General features: G+C 38.2%; 2 protein-coding genes across 7 annotated transcripts in view; one reads left to right on the forward strand and one right to left on the reverse strand.

Moving 5' to 3' along the window:
- The window catches only part of ARHGAP36 (Rho GTPase activating protein 36), a 182,707-nt gene extending 168,446 nt beyond the window's left edge, over positions 1-14,261 (reverse strand). For both annotated transcript variants that reach the window (XM_064482702.1, XM_064482701.1), the window contains exons 1-2: positions 13,993-14,261; positions 13,245-13,366 (exon numbers count right to left, since the gene is read on the reverse strand). The gene's annotated coding sequence lies outside the window, so the exon portion shown is untranslated. The remainder of the gene's footprint in view (positions 1-13,244; positions 13,367-13,992) is intronic.
- Positions 14,262-14,377: 116 nt separating this feature from the next.
- ENOX2 (ecto-NOX disulfide-thiol exchanger 2) overlaps positions 14,378-18,244 on the forward strand; it is a 248,277-nt gene continuing 244,410 nt past the window's right edge. For 3 of the 5 annotated variants that reach the window (XM_031445409.2, XM_031445407.2, XM_031445411.2), the window contains exons 1-2: positions 14,378-14,550; positions 15,811-15,870. The gene's annotated coding sequence lies outside the window, so the exon portion shown is untranslated. The remainder of the gene's footprint in view (positions 14,551-15,810; positions 15,871-18,244) is intronic. The other 2 variants (XM_031445413.2, XM_031445414.2) reach the window with 1 other exon arrangement.

Genomic DNA, 18,244 nt, shown 5'->3' on the forward strand with positions numbered 1-18,244 from the left:
ACACTATAAAACTTCTAGAGGAAAACATAGGCAAAATACTCTCTGACATAAATCACAGCAATATTTTTTTGGATCCATCCCCTACAGTAATGGAAATAAAAACAAAATAAACAAATGGAACCTAATTAAACTTACAAGGTTTTGCACAACAAAGGAAATTATAAACAAACCAAAAGATAACCTAGAGAATGAAAGAAAACATTTGCAAACAATGTGACCGACAAGGGATTAATTTTCAAAATACACAGACAGCTCATACAGCTTAATATCAAAAAAACAAACAACCCAATCAAAAAATGGGCTGAAGATCTTAATAGACATTTCTCCAAAGAAGACATACAGGTGGCAAACAGGCATATGAAAAGATGATCAACATAACTAATTATTAGAGAAATGTAAATCAAAACTACAATAAGGTATCACTTCACACCTGTCAGAATGACCATTATTAAAAAGTCTACAAATAATAAATGCTGGAGAAGATGTTGAGAAAAAGGAAATACACTTTGGTGGGAATGTAAATTGGTGCAACCACTGTGGAGGACACTACGGAGGTTCCTTAAAAAACTAAAAATACTTACCATATGATCCAGCAATCCTACTCCTGTGCATATATTTGGAGAAAACTCTGATTCAAAAGGATACATGCATCCCAATGTTCATAGCAGCACTATTTACAATAGCCAAGACATGGAAACAACCTAAATGCCCATTGACAGATTAATGGATAAAGAAGATATGGTATGTGTATATATATATATATATATACACATATATACAAACACACACACACACACATATATATACACACACACAGTGGAATATTACTCAGCCATAAAATGAAATAATGCCATTTGCAGCAACATGGATGGACCTAGAGATTATTATACTAAGTGAAGTAAGTCAGATAGAGAAAGACAAATATATGGTATCACTTATATGTGGAACCTAAAAAAAAATTGATACAAATGAACTCATTTATAAAACAGAAACAGTCTCACAGACACAGAATACAAACCTATCATTACCAAAGGGGAAAGGGGAAGAGGGATAAAATAGGAGTTTTGGATTAACATATATAAAATAAGGCCAACAAGGGCCTACTGTATAACACAGGGAAATTCAATATCTTATAATAACCTATAATGGAAAAGAATCTGAAAAATAATATATATATATATAATATACATAACAGAATCACTCTCTTGTACACCTGAAACATTGTGAATCAACTATACTTCAATTAAAAAAAGAAAGTGAAAGGGTAAAAAGGCACAACATATATCAAAATCTTTGCTTGGCTAATTCTTAGTTGTGTGGCCTTGAATAAGTTACTCAATTGCTCTTGCTTTAGTTTCTTCATCTATAAAATTGAGATGATAATAACAACAGTGCCCATTTCATAAGACTCTTATAAAGGTTAAATGAGCCAACACATTTAAAGAGCTTGGATTCTAAGTCTTAGAAAAAGAACTTGACAAGTTGTATCCAATGTTAGTGTAGTAGTAGTAATCATCAGGTTTTGAGCTTAGCATCCAGACCCTGTTTCTATCTGGATTACAAGTGGGTCTTTAGGTGAAGGATCCTGGAGAGTTTGTCAGTATGGTGTGGAAGAATATGTTTTTGGATATGAAACTGGGATAGAAAAAAAAGAGAAAGATATTATTTTGCTTAGCACTTCCTCCCCTGTCATAGTAATTTAACTTATCATTATTTATTTTATGATATACAAACAACTTCACTGCAAAAAAAATCGTTCTGACAGCTGAATTTCTCACTTTCAAGCCAAGCCTTATATATATAAGCCAGGGTGGCATATAGGGTAGTCAGGAAAGGAATAAGAGACCCTTATTTAGGCGAGGTCTACATTATTGTCAACTTTATACATGTATAAATTATGAAAGCACCACATACTATATTAGATCTAGGTATGGACACTGTTTCCAGTTATTACATTCAGTTTTTTGGGTCTAGGTAAATACTTTGTAAAGGTTTTTCACATTTTGTATTGAATTTGTTTCTAGGAAAATTTTTATTTTATTTCTATTATAGATCCCAATTAATTAAAGATGTATATTATAAACTCTGGGAAACCACTAAATTCCTTAAAAGAGGTACAAATTAAAAGCCAATAGTAGAGGTAAAATGGAATAAAACGCTCAATTTTTTAAAAGTATAAAAACTTAAGTCAAAGAAGAAATAGAATAAATACAAAACAGCTAACAAGATGGTGTGTTTCAAGCAAATCATATCAATAATTACATTAAGGGAAAGTTGTCAAAATATACCACTTAACAGACAGATTTTTCACACTGAATAAAAAAGTAAGACACAATTATGTTCTCTACAAGAAACCTACTTTTAAACAAAAAGACACACATAGGGTAAAAGTAAAGGGAAAAAATCCAGTGTTGTCATTATTCCCTGGCCCTGGAAGAGGTTGCCAGGTGTGGGAGGTGACATTATAATGAGACAGCAAGGAGGAAAGAATATACATGCCGCCAATTCCTCATACAAAACCCTTAGCATCTGACATTTTCTGAAATTCAGAATTTGGGTTCTTTTAGATAGGCAATACAGTGAATATATGGCATATTATATAACACCCCTGTTACAAACACATTAGTATTTCATAGTGAAATGGATAAGTCACATAAACAGGTTAAATAAAGACTATACATAGCCTCATATCAATTCAGGTCAAGTTTTGCTACCTATTGAGTTTTGGTGACAAAATTATAAAAACTTTTGGCTTTTAGAGATTACTGAATTTTGGAATTAGATAATGGATCACAGTCCATGGTCAGGTAGGACAAGGAGGAGAACTAAGAAAAGTAGTGAGACCCACTAATGAGGCCATGCTGAAGCCTCCTTGGTTGGGTTAGAGGCCCAGTCTTCACTTTTTCTAGCCAGAGGTAGCACTTGTCCTCCAACCTGAAGCCCCTGAAGTGCACAGCACTTTGAGTGTAGGGTTGTGGATCACTTAAGGCAAAGTTTTGTCCACTATACATGCAGAAAACATGATCTTGGGATAGAAGTACTACATACATCATGGCCAAGTGATGACCATGGGTGGCATCAGGAAACATTAGAACAAAGCAGTCCTAATGTGCTTTTTTAATGCATTGAATTCATGCACAAGATTTTACCTGGAGAAAGGTACTATACTATAACCAAAGAATACGTGTCAACCATAGCATTGAGAAGTACATTGGATTGTATCAACAAAATTTGCTAAGAGAGTAGAACTTAGATATTCCTCACTAAAGAGAGGGAGGGAGGGAGGGAGGGAAGAAGGGAGAGGAAGGGAGAGAAGGAGTGAGAGGGAGGGAGGGGTAAATATATGAGGTGATTGATATGTTAACTTGTATATCAAACCATCAGGTTATACACTTTAAATATCTTATTTTTTTATCTGTCAATCATACCCCAATAAAGCTGGAAAATTAAAAAAAAAAACAGAAAAGGAAAGTGGCCTCTTTAATTTTGTTCTATCAAAATGAAGAATAGATAAACAAGATTATACTGTATAGCACAGGGAAATAAATACAAGATCTTATGGTAGCTCACAGAGAAAAAAATGTGACAATGAATATATATATATTCATGTATAATTGAAAAACTGTGCTCTACACTGGAATTTGACACAACATTGTAAAATGATTATAAATCAATAAAAAATGTTAAAAAATTTTTATTCTATTTGGAGTTTGCGGAGTATTTGAATGTATACATTCCTGTATTTCATTAAATTAGGGAAGTTTTTAGCCATTATTGCCTCTAGTATTCTTTCTACCCTTTGCTCTCTCTTTTCTCTTCTAGGACTCTCATTGTGATTTTTTTGGTCTCACAGGTTCAGTAGTGGCTTACTTAGCCATACTGAAGGCAGAAACATAATCAATCCCTCTTGACCTCAGTACATAAACTCCCTAGGGGAAGATGTGGATGCCTGATACAATGTAAATAAGACAAGTCATGAGCAGACTGTGGAAATGATGGAAAGTTGGCTGTAAGTTCCATAGAAATACAGGTGGCAGGGCTGGTCCTTGGGCATAGACAAAAATATGGAGGCCTCCTTCAGTGACTACCTACCTTTCTTCCATTCCTACACTCGTCATATGCATAACACATCATCAGTAATTTTCATTTTACACTCACTGATTCTCATGGAGAGGGTGCCCTACAACTACATCTACCCTGTGGAGCTTATGGTTTGCCTTCTTCTGTGCACTCTGAATCTCTCACAGGTTCAAATCACTGCAGCGAATGGCATTGTGGAAGCCTAACATATTCCTACCACTAAATCCTTCCCTACATCAGCCTACACTAAAGTCTACAATGTCCATAAAAAGCCATTCCTAGAGTCATTCCTGGAGGCTGAGGTATTCTGAGGTAGCATGACAAACCAGGAAGAACATCAACTGAGGGTTGGACATATTTAAGCTCTTATCTCAGCTCTGCCAGCTATTAGCTGTGTGATTTTGAGAAAAATCATCTAACCTCTCTGAACATGCTTCCTCCACTGTAGAAAGGGAATCATAATTATATGAACCAATTTACAGAGTTGTTGTAAGAATTAAATGAAACAAAGTTTATAAAGTAAAGGGGTGAGGGTCAGATATAAAACTTACAAACTTAATACAGGCCAAGTGATAGTGTGCAGAGAGCATAGCACAGAGTAAAACTGGATTTGAAACCTGGCTCTGTATTTGCTAGCTGTGTGACCCTTTTAGTCTCTTCACTGGCTTAACTGGTTTCCTCATCTGTATAATGGTATAAGAACACATTATAAAGGATGGTCATGAAGATTCAATGGGAGAATGTAAGTGAAAACAAACATATGTGCAGGCATTCACATACATCTATTGAGCATATGGCAGTATGACACAATGGAGATCAGTGTAGTGTGGGGAAAGGTGGGGGAATACTTTAGAAAGGGTGCTCAGGAAAGCCCATTACTGGCACGAAGGAGGTGATGGAAGAACTTAGCAAATGGGAGTTTCTATCCTTTGCAAATTTTTCCAACTTGCACTACTTCCACCCAAACAACTTGTAAAAGTTTCTCTCCTTCAAGAAGCACGCATACATTTCCCTGTGGTACCAGCTCCCTCTTGACCAGTTCTTTCCTTTCCCTTCAGTCTCATGTGCTTGCGCTGCCCCTCTGAAGCATAAAATTCTGAGACAGCAAGGACATTGCTGGTCCTGATTCACTATCAGCCTTTTTCCATGGTTCCTCCCCCACATCATGCCTGCTATTTCATTTGCAGGAATCCTCTTTTTTTTAATCTTACAACTTTATTCAGATATAATTAACAAACCTCTACCACTGACCACAGACTGAGGAGCAGATCTCTTAAGTCCGGTTACAGATGAAGTTACCAACACTGAATACAGTTTCTGTGTTTAACCCTGGGCCCCAACCAAATACCTAACCCAAGACATAGCCTGAGTACCTAACTCGACTTGGAGACTTAACCCTAATTTCAGACTGAGCCCTTAACCCTGGTCCCAGATGGAGACCTTAATTCTATCCATAGACTAAGCCCCTTTTGGGCCATACTCCAAGACCTTAATTCTTACTGAGTCCCTCGATCTAGTCACATACTCACTGCCTATGTCTGGTTCAAGAGTAAGTAGTTATGTCTGGTCCCGGACTGAGTCTCTAACCTAGATCTCCTATTGAATCCTAACTATGGCCAGTGATAAGCCATTAATTCACGAAACAGAGATCCAGCCTATGATCAGACAATAGCCTCTAAACCTGTCCCAGGGTGAGTCTGGAGCTTGAGCTACAGACTGTGACCTAACTCTAGGATATACTTAATATCCTCCACTGACCACAAAATGAGTGCTCAGCATACATACTGACTAGGCTCTAACCCTGACCACAGATTGAGGCTCTAACTTGGTCACAGCCTGAGATCTGATCTTGGAAACCAACCCAGCTACAATTTCCACCGACTTAGCACTAACCAGAAAATGACCCCAACATTGGCAACAGAATGACTACTAAACTTGGCCTCACACAGAAACAAAAACATGTACAGAGACTGAACTCTAAACTTGGACAAAGACTGTGCCTTAATCTTGGCCAAGAAGTGAAACCAAATATTCTTCAAAACTTGAGGATATATTCCAACCAAATCATATGCCCTAATCCTGATCACAGATAGAATCCTGAACATAGCCACAGCCTGAGATTTAACTCTATTCAAAGCTCAGGTTCTAAACTGGGTCAGATACTGAGTTCATAAATCTGCCCATGGTATAATCCACTGAACCTGGGACAGACTAAGCCCCACCACTGGCCACTCATTTTGCCCCTGAATCTTAAAGCCTCTAACTGCTTACAAACTCAGTTTCCTGTCACAGACTGAATTCCTACCTGTCATCACACATTGAGCTCATAAGACTAACCTTCAGCCTGATTTTTCAACCTGAAAATAAAACTGATGCTCCCCAAGTGGCTAATGACTGATCCTGAATCTCTGAAGTAGACTGAACCTTATCTCTGTCTAAATGCTAGCCCCAGACTGAATCCCAACTCCAACCACAGCTTTAACGCTAACTTAAGCCACAGACCAATTGTCAATATCAGAAACTGAACTGTTCACCAAAACTGGGCAAAAACTGAATACAAACCTTGAACACGAATTAAGGACAAAACAAACAAAAAATACTTTTCATAGTCTTTGCCTAAAACTTAACAAGAGAATAATTCTAACCCTGAACACAGATGCAACTCACCATGGCAAAGGCAGCCCTATTCCTGGGCACATTCTGAGCACTGCCCTGGGAAGAAGACTGTAAATCCCGTCCACAATCTGAGACCCAAAGACTGAATCCCAAGCCTGGCTAAGGAATAATTCCTAACACTATAAGGTTAAATCAAAACCCTCCTCATATCATTAGACCTAACAACAGGCTAAGACTGAATACTAACCTTTGTCACAGATTGATTCTAAACCCCATAAACAAAGTTCACTATATTGAGTCCGAGCACTAGCTTGAGATTGAGCAATCAGTCTGGCCACAATCCTAGCCCTAAACTGGGGAGAGATGTACCCATGACACTGGGCATGATAGGGGCACTAAAAATTAGCACAGGCTGAACTCTACTACTGATACCAGAATGCCTGCTACACCAGCCAGAGTCTAAGTCCTGAACTGACAACAGGACATAAACACTCTGAACTCAAACCCTAGGAACAGCCTGAGCCCAAATCCCTGGTTGCAGCCTGAGTCTCTAAATCTAAACACAGACTGGATCCTATGTGTTGTCCATTCTCACACTAACTTTATTTGTAGACTGACATGTAACATCAGCAGCCAACCTGAGAAACATGTTTATACTCTTATCTTAGCCCTAAAACTTTCTTTATAGTAAGTCTTAACCTGGTCATCAGTAACCCCTAAACTCTGATAAAACCTTAAATAGATACAAACATCAGTTGCATTTCAGAAAAAAAAAAAAAAACAAACAACCCAATCCAAAAATGGGCAGAAGACCTAAACAAGCAATTCTCCAAGGAAGAAATACAAATGATCAATAGGCACAAGAAAAAATGCTCAATATCACTAATTATCACAGAAATGCAAATCAAAACTCCAGTGAGGTATCACCTCACACCAGTCAGAATGGCCATCATTCAAAAGTCTACAAATGACAAATGTTGGAGAGGCTGTGGAGAAAAGGGAACCCTTCCACACTGCTGGTAGGAATGCAGGTTGGTGCAGCCACTGTGGAAAACAGTATGGAGATTCCTCAAAAGACTAGGAAGAGACTTACCATATGACCCAGGAATCCTGCTCCTGGGCATATATCCAGAAGGAACCCTACTTCAAAAAGACACCTGCACCCCAATGTTCACAGCAGCACTATTTACAATAGCCAAAACATGGAAACAGCCTAAATGTCCATCGACAGATGACTGGATAAAGAAGTGGTGGTCTATTTATACAATGGAATACTATTCAGCCATAAAACACAACAACATAATGCCATTTGCAGCAACATGGATGTCCCTGGAGAATGTCATTCTAAGTGAAGTAAGCCAGAAAGAGAAAGAAAAATACCATATGAGATTACTCATATGTGGAATCTAAAAAAAAAAAGAACATAAATACAAAACAGAAACAGACTCATAGACATAGAATACAAACTTGTGGTTGCCAAGAGGGCAGGGGGTGGGAAGGGACAGACTGGGAGTTCGAAATTTGTAGATACTGACAGGCATATGTAGAATAGATAAACAAGGTTATACTGTATAGTACATGGAAATATATATAAGATCTTGAGGTAGCTCACAGTGAAAAAAGAATGTGACAATAAATATACATATGTTCATGTATAACAGAAAAATTGTGCTCTACACTGGAAATTGACACAACATTGTAAACTGACTATAACTCAATAAAAAATTTTAAAAAAATAAAATAAAATAAATGAATTGGTAAAGATGTGATATATATTTATACAATGGAATATTACTCAGCCATAAAAAAGAATGAAATCTTGCCATTTGTCACAACGTAGATGGACCATGGAAGGTATTATACTAAGTGAAATAAGTCAGACAGAGAAAAGACAAATACTGTATTATTTCACATATATTTGGAATGTAAAGTACAATACAAATGATCAAACATAACAAAACAGAAACAGTTACAAATACAGACAACAAACAGGTGGTTGTCAGAGGGGAAAGAGATGGGAGGAGGAGACAAATAGGTGAGGGAGATTAAGAGGTACAAAGTTCCTGTTACAAAATAAAACAGTCATGGGTATGAAATGTAGAGTATAGAGAATATAGCCAATAATTATGTAATATCTTTGTATGGTGACATGGTAACTAGACTTATGGTGGTGATCGTCTTGAAATGTACAGAAATAGAGAATCATTATGTTGTGCACCAGAAACACAAATAGTGTTGTAGGTCAATTATAATTCAAAAATAAAATCATAGTAAAAGAGATAAGATTTCTGGTTACCAGAGGTACAGGGGAGGGGCAGCAGAGGAAAATTAGATGAAGGTAGTTAAGAGGAACAAACTTTCAGTTATAAGATAAATAAGTACTAGGTATGTAATATACAATATGATCAATATAATTAACACTGCTGAATGTTATATATGAAAGTTGTTAAGAAAGTAAATCCTCTCCATTTTGGTAACCATAACTTTGTTTTCTACGTCTGAGAGTCTGTTTCTGTTTTGTATATAGATACATTTGTATTATTTTTAGATTCCACATATAAGTGCCATCAAGGGGAGAGGGAGGGACAAATTAGAGGTATAGGATTAACAGGTATAAACTACCATATATAAAATAGATAAGCAACAGGATTTACTGTATAATACAGGAAGTTACATTCAATATCATATAATAACCTTTAATAAAATATAATCTGAAAAAATAACTGAATCACTTTGTTGTATACCTGAAACTAAGACAATATATTGTAAATCAACTATACGGCAATCAATCAATCAATCAATGCAACTTGTCTGCTCTAAGGAAAAAAAGAATACATGATGAGGTCTCATCATAAGGAAAATTTTTTTCTATTTCTTTAATGTTGTATCTATATGAGGTAATGGATGGCCACTAAACTTACTGTGGTAATCATTTCATGATGTATATAAGACAAATCATTATGCTGTACACCTTAAACTTATACAGTCCTGTATTTTAATTATATCTCAATAAAACTGGAAGGAAAAATATCAGTTAAAAAAGTGTCAGCAAGGATGTGGAGAAATTGGAACTTATACTCTGTTTGTGGAAATAGAGAATGGTGCAGCCACTATGAAAAAACATACGGAAGTTCCTTCAAAAATTTAAAATAGATATATTGACATATTTTTTATATATACATATATATTTGGTATGATATATTTACATATATATGTAAAACATTATTCAGCCTTAAAAAAGAAGGAAAGCCTACTATTTGTGACAATATAGATGAACATAGAGGACATTATACTAAGTGAAAAAGCAAAACACAGGTAGACAAATATTGCATGATTCCATTTATATGAGGTATCTAAAATAGTCAAACTCACATAAGCAGAGAGGAGAATGGTTTGCCAGGGGCTAGGGAGAGGAGGAAATGGGAGTTGTTCTATAGGTATAGTTTTAGTTTTAGGATGAGTAAGTTCTAGACTTACAACATAGTGCCTATAGTTAAAAATACAGTATTGTGCATTGTAAAATATGTTGAGGATAGATTTCATATTAAATGTTCTTAACACACATACACACATGAAAAGCCACAAAAGAACACAAGGAAATTTTTGGAGGTGATGTATACGTTCAGTGTCTTGATTATGGAAATGGTATCATGGGTATATGTCTATGTCCAAACTCATCAAAATGTATACATTAAATACATTGAAATTTTTTATCAATTACACATAAGTAAAACTTCTTTTTAAAAAAACAGAAGGGACACTGCTTATGATTTCTGTCCCTTTAATTAGGAAAATAAACTTTTCCATAAGTCAAAGCATATTTCTTTTTGTGCCTCACTGATGAAAAAGCACCTGAGAAAAGTAGTGTTAGCTTTTAGAGTCTATATTTTGAGAAGGATAAGGAAAAGTGGTGCTTAAAATGTTCTGGGTTAATCAATCAACAGTATTTGCTACAGCAGGAGTTCTCTAAAATTAGTATCATTATTAAAGAACTTATCTAAAAATGTTTGACAAATTATTGTCTCAACACTCAATCCAGCTACTAATAATTATAAGCCTCCTTCAAGTGTCTAAGTAAGCAACAGTAAGTGGATCGTGTATGGAACAATATATATAGGAATTATATAAACCAGAATGTTCATAGAATTAAAAGCTTAATCAGATAGCAATAACACTGACACTGAGTGAACAGAAACTCCACACAAAGTCAAAATAGGACTACTACTAGTAAAATCAACTCTGACACAGGCCAACTGAAATCCTAACATACATCTCTGAACCATGCTCTGGCTGCAGAATGAGGTATAACACGGGCCACTGACCTACCTCCACAGCATTCCAGATACGAGCAAAGACAGAGCCCTGACGCTGACTAAAGTCAGAAACCACACCTTAGACTTACTTTGGCCCAACATGCATCCCCGATTCTGTTCCTATTCATAGTGGAAATCCTGGCCACATACTATACTCTAATATCATCCATATATGAAATGCTAACTTCACTCTGAAACAAAACTAGGGCAAATCACAGGTAATATCTTAACATGGCAACAGACTGAATATTAAACTTAGACACTTACTGTGCATTAACACTAGTTACAGACCAAGGCCTAATGCTGGACCAAGAATAAACTTTAACCATGAACACTAATTAAAACTTCACCTGGTAAAACAGTGAACATAGTCCTTTTGAACCATAGTTCAAATTCTTATGTAGCCTTTCCCCACGCCACACAATCAGTATGAACTGTAATCTCGACTAACCTTTGATTGATTCCCAAACCTAGAAATGAAAGTGATTCCAACACTGGCCAAAGAGTAACATCAAACCTTGAGCAGAGCCCTAACTCTGGATTTGGTCTTTCTAAGGCTGTTCCACAGACTGAGCGTTAGCACTGATCTCAGAATAAGGCCTCTCTTATATAAACTCAATCCTAATACTGGCCAAAATTTGAACCCAAATCTTGTACATTGACTTCACAATGAGTATAATCCAGGCCACACTGGACCAAAGGCAGCCTCAGTGAGCTTTTACACAAGTCAGAAATTTGCTGATCCTTGTTACAGAATGAACCATGGCTATAACAGTGGAGCCAAACATTGATAATGGCTGAGCTCTAAATTTGGTTCCATGGTGCTCTAACCATGGATCCACACTGACTTGTAAAGATAGCAACAGATTGACTAAGACAATCTAAACCAAAGATTGAAGCCAAACACATTCCACATTATAAACCTGAACCCTGACCATGACTTCAGCTATACACTGGTTCTTAAGACTTAACCTTGGCCTACTAACATACACATCCCAAAAAGCTTTGTAGAAATATTGTCACTGCTATATATTTTCATTATTAATCGTATTTATTGATTATTTCTTTCTACTAAACTCCAAAGGGAAGGAATGTTGTCTGTTTTTTTTCTCCCCTCCTCCTCTATTCTCAAGTATGCATGGAATAGAGGTGCATGGAATGTTGTAGGTACTCAATAAATATTTGTTTACTGGATGAATGAGTAGTACTTGTTATTCTTTTGTCTTCTTATTTGACCTCTCTGTACAGTATTCCAGTGATTATACTTTGTTTTCTGTTGGTTCATCTATTAGGCCATTCCTTCTCAGCTTCTTTTGAAGAATCTCTTCCTCTACATACTTGAATATCGTTCTTTTCTAGGGTTCCGTACTAATCTTCATCCCTTTAAAAATTACCATTCTGAACTCCCTCTATATGACATTTAATTCATATTTACTTATTTAATTACCATCTATTACTGATGTCTCCCAAATGTTTCATTCCAACCCAGACCTCTCTCCTCTGTTTCAGACCCACCTTTCTTTGCAGCCTATCAGGCATCTCCACACAAATGTTCCACCGACTCCTCAAATTTTTAAATGTCCCAAACTGAGTTCCTCCTATCCTTCACAAACTCACTACTCTCCCTGGGTTCCCTATCTTAACAAATTACTACCATTCACTCTTCCACATCAGAACTTGGAAGTCACATTGTACGCCTTCCTTTCCTCCCCTTTCCATATCCAAATTATCATCAAATCCATCTTATCATATCATTTCCTTGCTTAAAGTTCTTTGATGGTTCTTTATTGCTTTCAGGTTATATTTTGAACTCATTAGAATGGCCCGCTATTCCTGTTCAATCTAGTTCCTGCAGTAGAGAACTTTTTTGTTTGTTTGTTTCCTGCACTCTCTCACATCCTTATTTCTCTGTATGGAATATGATTAACCTCCCTCTCCCAAATCTGACAAATATCTTACTGGTTCTTCAAGCATCATCATTCAAGCATTGCTTTCTCCATAAGTGGAATGAGTTCTTTCTCTTTTACGGTCCTACAGAACTCTATATAGAACTTTTTAGAGCACACTAGCTTCCTTCTTAGATTCTGAACTACTTGAGAGAAGCGACTACTTTCCAATTCTGTAACAATTGAGTCTAAACCAGTACCTTGCACAAAGCAGTTTGCTAAATAATTTACTGAATCTATTAAGTCCTCTTTTTCCTTCACATCACTTTTTTAAATGTTAGGCAATTACCTTAGCAAAACGTAATTCCTCTTTCTTTCCCTTCATTCCATTTGTGAGTCAAAAAGTTGTCCTTATCAGTAAAATTGTAGTAACCCAACTGTAACGATCCATTCAGCTATAAGGATTCTTCTCTAGCAAAGAAAAGAAAAGTCAAAAGTTAGGAGTGAAATTAGCCTTAATAAACAACCACTTTTTTCAACCTTTTAATCACCTGAAAGTGCTTAGGTGTTCTCACGTATTTCTTTATCCTCCTCTTTTAATGTATTTTTTACTAAAAAGATAGTTTCTTAAAGAAACATAGTTATTTCTTATTATTCAAGTTGTACTGTCTATCTGTTTTAAACTGCTGCATTACACCAATGACTGTGGCCACTGTTCTTTATAGCAACAATGAGGCTTCATCATGGGTTAAACAGGTTTTTTCTGGGCTGGCTTCAATCACATTTCTATGCCTGTTGTGACACCATTTCAAAAGAAAAAGATGATTCCTAATAAGAAACAAAATACACATTTTTCCCAGAACCTTAAAGTGATTCTAATGCAGATGATTCACACAGAACACACTCTGACAATTTTAGAGGACTAGTTAAAATTCTAAGCCTCTCAGAACATAACATTTTTTTAAAAGCCACTAAATCAAAACTCAATGAGAATTTCAAATCACGATATAACGTGCTTCCCCCCAAATTCTAATCGTTTAAGCAACAGTAAAATCAATCTAGAACCTTCATCTGCCCCCACAAGCACAACCCCATACCCCAAGAAGGGAGATTCTTTAAGACAGCACACTCCAAACTACAACATCCAGAATACCCTCCTCGAGCCGAAACTCTGGGGACAATAGGAACTGGGCGAGGGGGCTGCGTTGGGGGAAGGGAAGCGGTGGGGGGGAAGGGAGGGCGAGAGGGGAGGAATTGTGGGTATTAAAAAGTAATGTCTCGACTCCATCTCCCACAATCCTCTGTCTTCACTTGAGTCTCTCCCCCAATGCCAACAGTGGATTCCACTCCCCCACCCCCAGGAAGAACAGCCCCCAGCGACCTCAAACTACATTTCCCATGAGGACAAGGGTCGGGCCTCCGGCTTCTCTGGTGAACGATAGCCAATAGGAGACGCCGCAGCGGCCACGGTGTAGGGGAGAGCCCAGCCTCCCGCCGGGCGCCGGGCCTAAGCCGGCAGCGCCAGGCGGGAAGTTCGGAAGACAGTCGCTCAGCTTGGGGCGCCGCCAGGCCACAGCCCGTCCGGAAGCTGCCGTGTCGCCCCGATTTTCCGCGGCTCTATAAGGAGTAGCGCTTCGGTAGCCGGGGAGCTGGAGGTCAGAGAGGCAGAAAGCCTGAGCGGCTGCGGCTGGGGACTGTGGGACTGAGAGGCCTAGGGAGGAGGGTGCTTCCGGGGCCGCGAGCCTCAGCCCTGACTCCGCCCAGCTCCGCCTCCGCGGGAGAAGGGGTGTTGGGCCCCGAGTCCGGGTGGGCTTCCGAGCTCGCCGCGCCTGTTCCCTGGAGCCTCGGGAGCGCGTTCTTTTTTCCCTTTTTTCTGAAATCTGCCCGCTGTGTTTTTCCTCACGAAGCCACCCCGTGTCCCCCATTCTGGCCTTGTGCCTCCTCAGACGTCTGAAGTTAGGGTTCTCAACCAGGGTCTTCCCTAGTGTCTGGACTCGCATTACTGTTCAGAGGAATTGGGTGATCTTCTTCCTCGCTTTTCTCAATTTACATTTCAGGTCTGGGCGCTCACCCCTCCCAATGCACGCACTCCTCATTTCCCTTGGGAGCGTGGGAATTCCTTGCCACGTCCCAGGCGTGACTTTCTGTCAACTTTTTATTTTCTGCCTCCTTGATCAAGATCGTCCCCATCTCTTGACTGGCCCCTCCAGCTACTTGCCCCTTCCCCTGCCACGTCTCTGGAGTGGAAAGGGTTTCCCCTCTATTTTCTGAAGGGATGGGGAACAGATGAGGGAAGAAATCTCCCTTTTGAGAAATATGTATTTAAGGTTCAGTGCAGTTTTCTGGTGAGAACAAAAGTCAAGTTAGACCTATTTTTAAAAACCTAGCGCTTTAGGGCTTTCCGGCAAGCATTGATGTTAACAAATATTTAGGGGGTACACCAACTACAGAATAAAGTAGACCGTGCAAAACACGGCTGTCTTATTTTGTTATCACAAACGCGTTCAAAAAGTGCTTAAGGGTTAGTGGAAGGGGATACTGATAGGGTGGGGGGGGGTTGATCTATGGAAAGTTAAACCTAACCCTGAAAATGCTGAAGGCTTGAAACTCATCTAGCTTCCAGACCAATCCTGGTAGGCTCTGGGAAGAAGAATTTTAATTTGGGTTTCAAAGGAGTGAAGGGGATTTGGAAAAAGGTGGATAGAAGAGGGAGCACTTGTATAACAGGTGGGCTTCCCTGACTGGAGTAAAACGTGTCAGCCGAGATAGATTGGGAAAGAAATACTGTTGAAAAGCTTGGGATCATAATAATAGGACACTTAAAAGTATTCACATAGTTTGGATATTATTCTGTATCAAATAAAGTTAAAAACAAAAAAAATTAAGATTGGGTGATTTTTGTTTTTTCATCCTAGGGGAACCTGATTTGAGATCAATTCTTGGAGAACACAAAGAAGTGTGGTGGTATGTTCCAGGTGTGAGTTTAATTTAAACCCAAGAAGAATTTTGTCTTCTAGACTGTTTTGTTTGTGGCTATTCTGAGCTACACTTTATAGTTGTCATTTTTAAAGCCTGGTGATATAAATTCATTTTCTTAAGAAATGCATTTGCTATCCTTGTGTATCATAGTATCTGAGTTGTAGTCATTTCATTGGGCAACAATAATGATTGCTATTTATTGAGCCCGTATAATGCTCCAGGCTCTATCATAAGCACTTTGTTGAATTATCCTGAGTCTTATGAAGTAGGTACTATTCTTCCCATTTTTCTAGAAGAGGAAACTAAAAAAGAGAAGTTAAACAACCTACCTAAAGTCATATGGATTGTAAGAAGTTGAGTTGGGGTTTGGGTGTATAGATTTCTGAATCCAGAGCCCATGCTCTCTCCACCATGGTTTGCTGGTCCTGCTGTTCACTTTTGTTCTTGACTTTCCATTTGTAGTAAGGAGAGATTATTGTGAGAGATACTTGATCGTCTTGGCAAAAACCCAAATGATTCACTTTTAGTTTCTACGTCAGTATGTGTCTGCTGTAAAGTAGCTGCCAAAACCAAATTAGCTTACCTGGTATTGCAGCCATAGCTAATTGAGTCTGTCAAAACTATAGTCAGCATCACTATATCTAAATTAGATGATTCTCTTTATAAAACATGTCATACCTCTAAGCTGTTTGGACCTGGACAGTACTTTGGGTTTTATTTTAACCATTATTTTAAGTGACCTTCAGGGGCACTTGGTCTTCTCCATGACCTTTGCTCCACGTGAAGTATTGGGAATATAACAGAGTACATGGTATGAGCTCTCCCTAAGTTTAGTTTCGGTGATAGATGCCCATCATTTTGAAATAATGTAGTAGTTAGTATAACAGAGACAGGTGCAAAGTGCTATGGGAGGATGAAGGAAGGAGCAACTAACTTTAAGGGAGAGTCAGGAAGAAGGCTTTTGTGAGTAGCTGACATGACAGATAGGTCTTGAAGGATAATGAGTTTGCCAGGGAGAGAAGAGTAGAGGGGAGGCATTGCAGGTGGAGGGAGCAGCCTGTGAAAGACATGGGATTTTATAAGAGCAAGGCATCTCCATTCAGTGTTGAAGAATTCAGCATGGCTGGGCTACAGATTGTTTGGGAAAAGGAAGGTATAATGGTGGAAGAGTCTGGAAAGATAGGTCGGAGCTGATTTGTGCAGAACTTTGAACACAACGATAAGAAATTTGGATGTGCTCAGGTAAGCCAGTGTTTTTCACAATGTAGGGCATCTACCACTGGTAGTTATGTTGTTCTCCCACAAACATTTAAAGTTTTATTTATTATATTTTCTAATGTGGCTTATAAACATAAAACTGAATTACATCATCAAATCTAAGGTCACTTAGGATATGGCTTAGTGAAAATATAAAGTTAACCAGTTTTAAGTTGATTTTAAGAGAAATATTAAGTAATAGTACCCATGGTGTGTGAATATGGAAAAATCAGCAAGACTACTCAAATGACTGACATCTGGAAAGTACTACTTGTAAGCAGTAAAAAAAAAACATTAAAATATTTTAAAAGAGGGGTGCTGCGATCAGGTTTTCATTTTAGGATGCACCGGAAGGGGACATGACCAGTTAGGAGGCTAGTACTCCATTCTACAGAGAGAGAATTGGGACTTGAGGGAGCAACATATGAGAGGAGGGAACAGAGTTGAAAGACATTTAGGAGGTAGAATTTGTAGGACTTGGTAGACTTGAATATTATTATTTTATCAGTGTTATTTGAATAGTTTTTAAAAGCTTGTATGCCACTTGCCTGCTACCCTTTTTGTGCAAAAATGAGCGTATCATTGCCTAAATTAGGCTATGTACATATATATATCCATTAAGGTAGCAGTGGAGGCTCTTGTCATGAATGGGTTTAGATTACATATGAGCATCCTCATGGCCTTACTGAGTGTCCTTGAGAGCAGTGGCACAAATATACGAGGAGTATGATTTGATCTGTGATCCTTAGCTATCTGAGAAACTCCTAAGACTCAGCTCAAATATCAACACCTCTGTGAAGCCTTTCCTGCAACTCCCCCTCCCTCGACCACACCCACATGCATGCACACACGAAGCAGTATTCCACAGGACCCTGCACTTACCTCTCTTCTAGCCTGTACCACATCATAATGTATTGGTCTGTGGATGTGTCTGTCTCTCCCCTAGACTGCGAGCTCCTTGAGGGCAGGGACCAGGTTTCATTTATCTCAACACTCAAAGCATCCAGAAAGGTACATGGTAGACATCTAATAAGTGGTGATTGGATGAAAAGAATACATCAGCATATTCACATTAATATAATTCTGGATCTTGGTATCACAGAGTATCAAATG

This window comes from Camelus dromedarius, chromosome X (genome assembly GCF_036321535.1).
Source record: "Camelus dromedarius isolate mCamDro1 chromosome X, mCamDro1.pat, whole genome shotgun sequence".
Taxonomy (NCBI): domain Eukaryota; kingdom Metazoa; phylum Chordata; class Mammalia; order Artiodactyla; family Camelidae; genus Camelus; species Camelus dromedarius.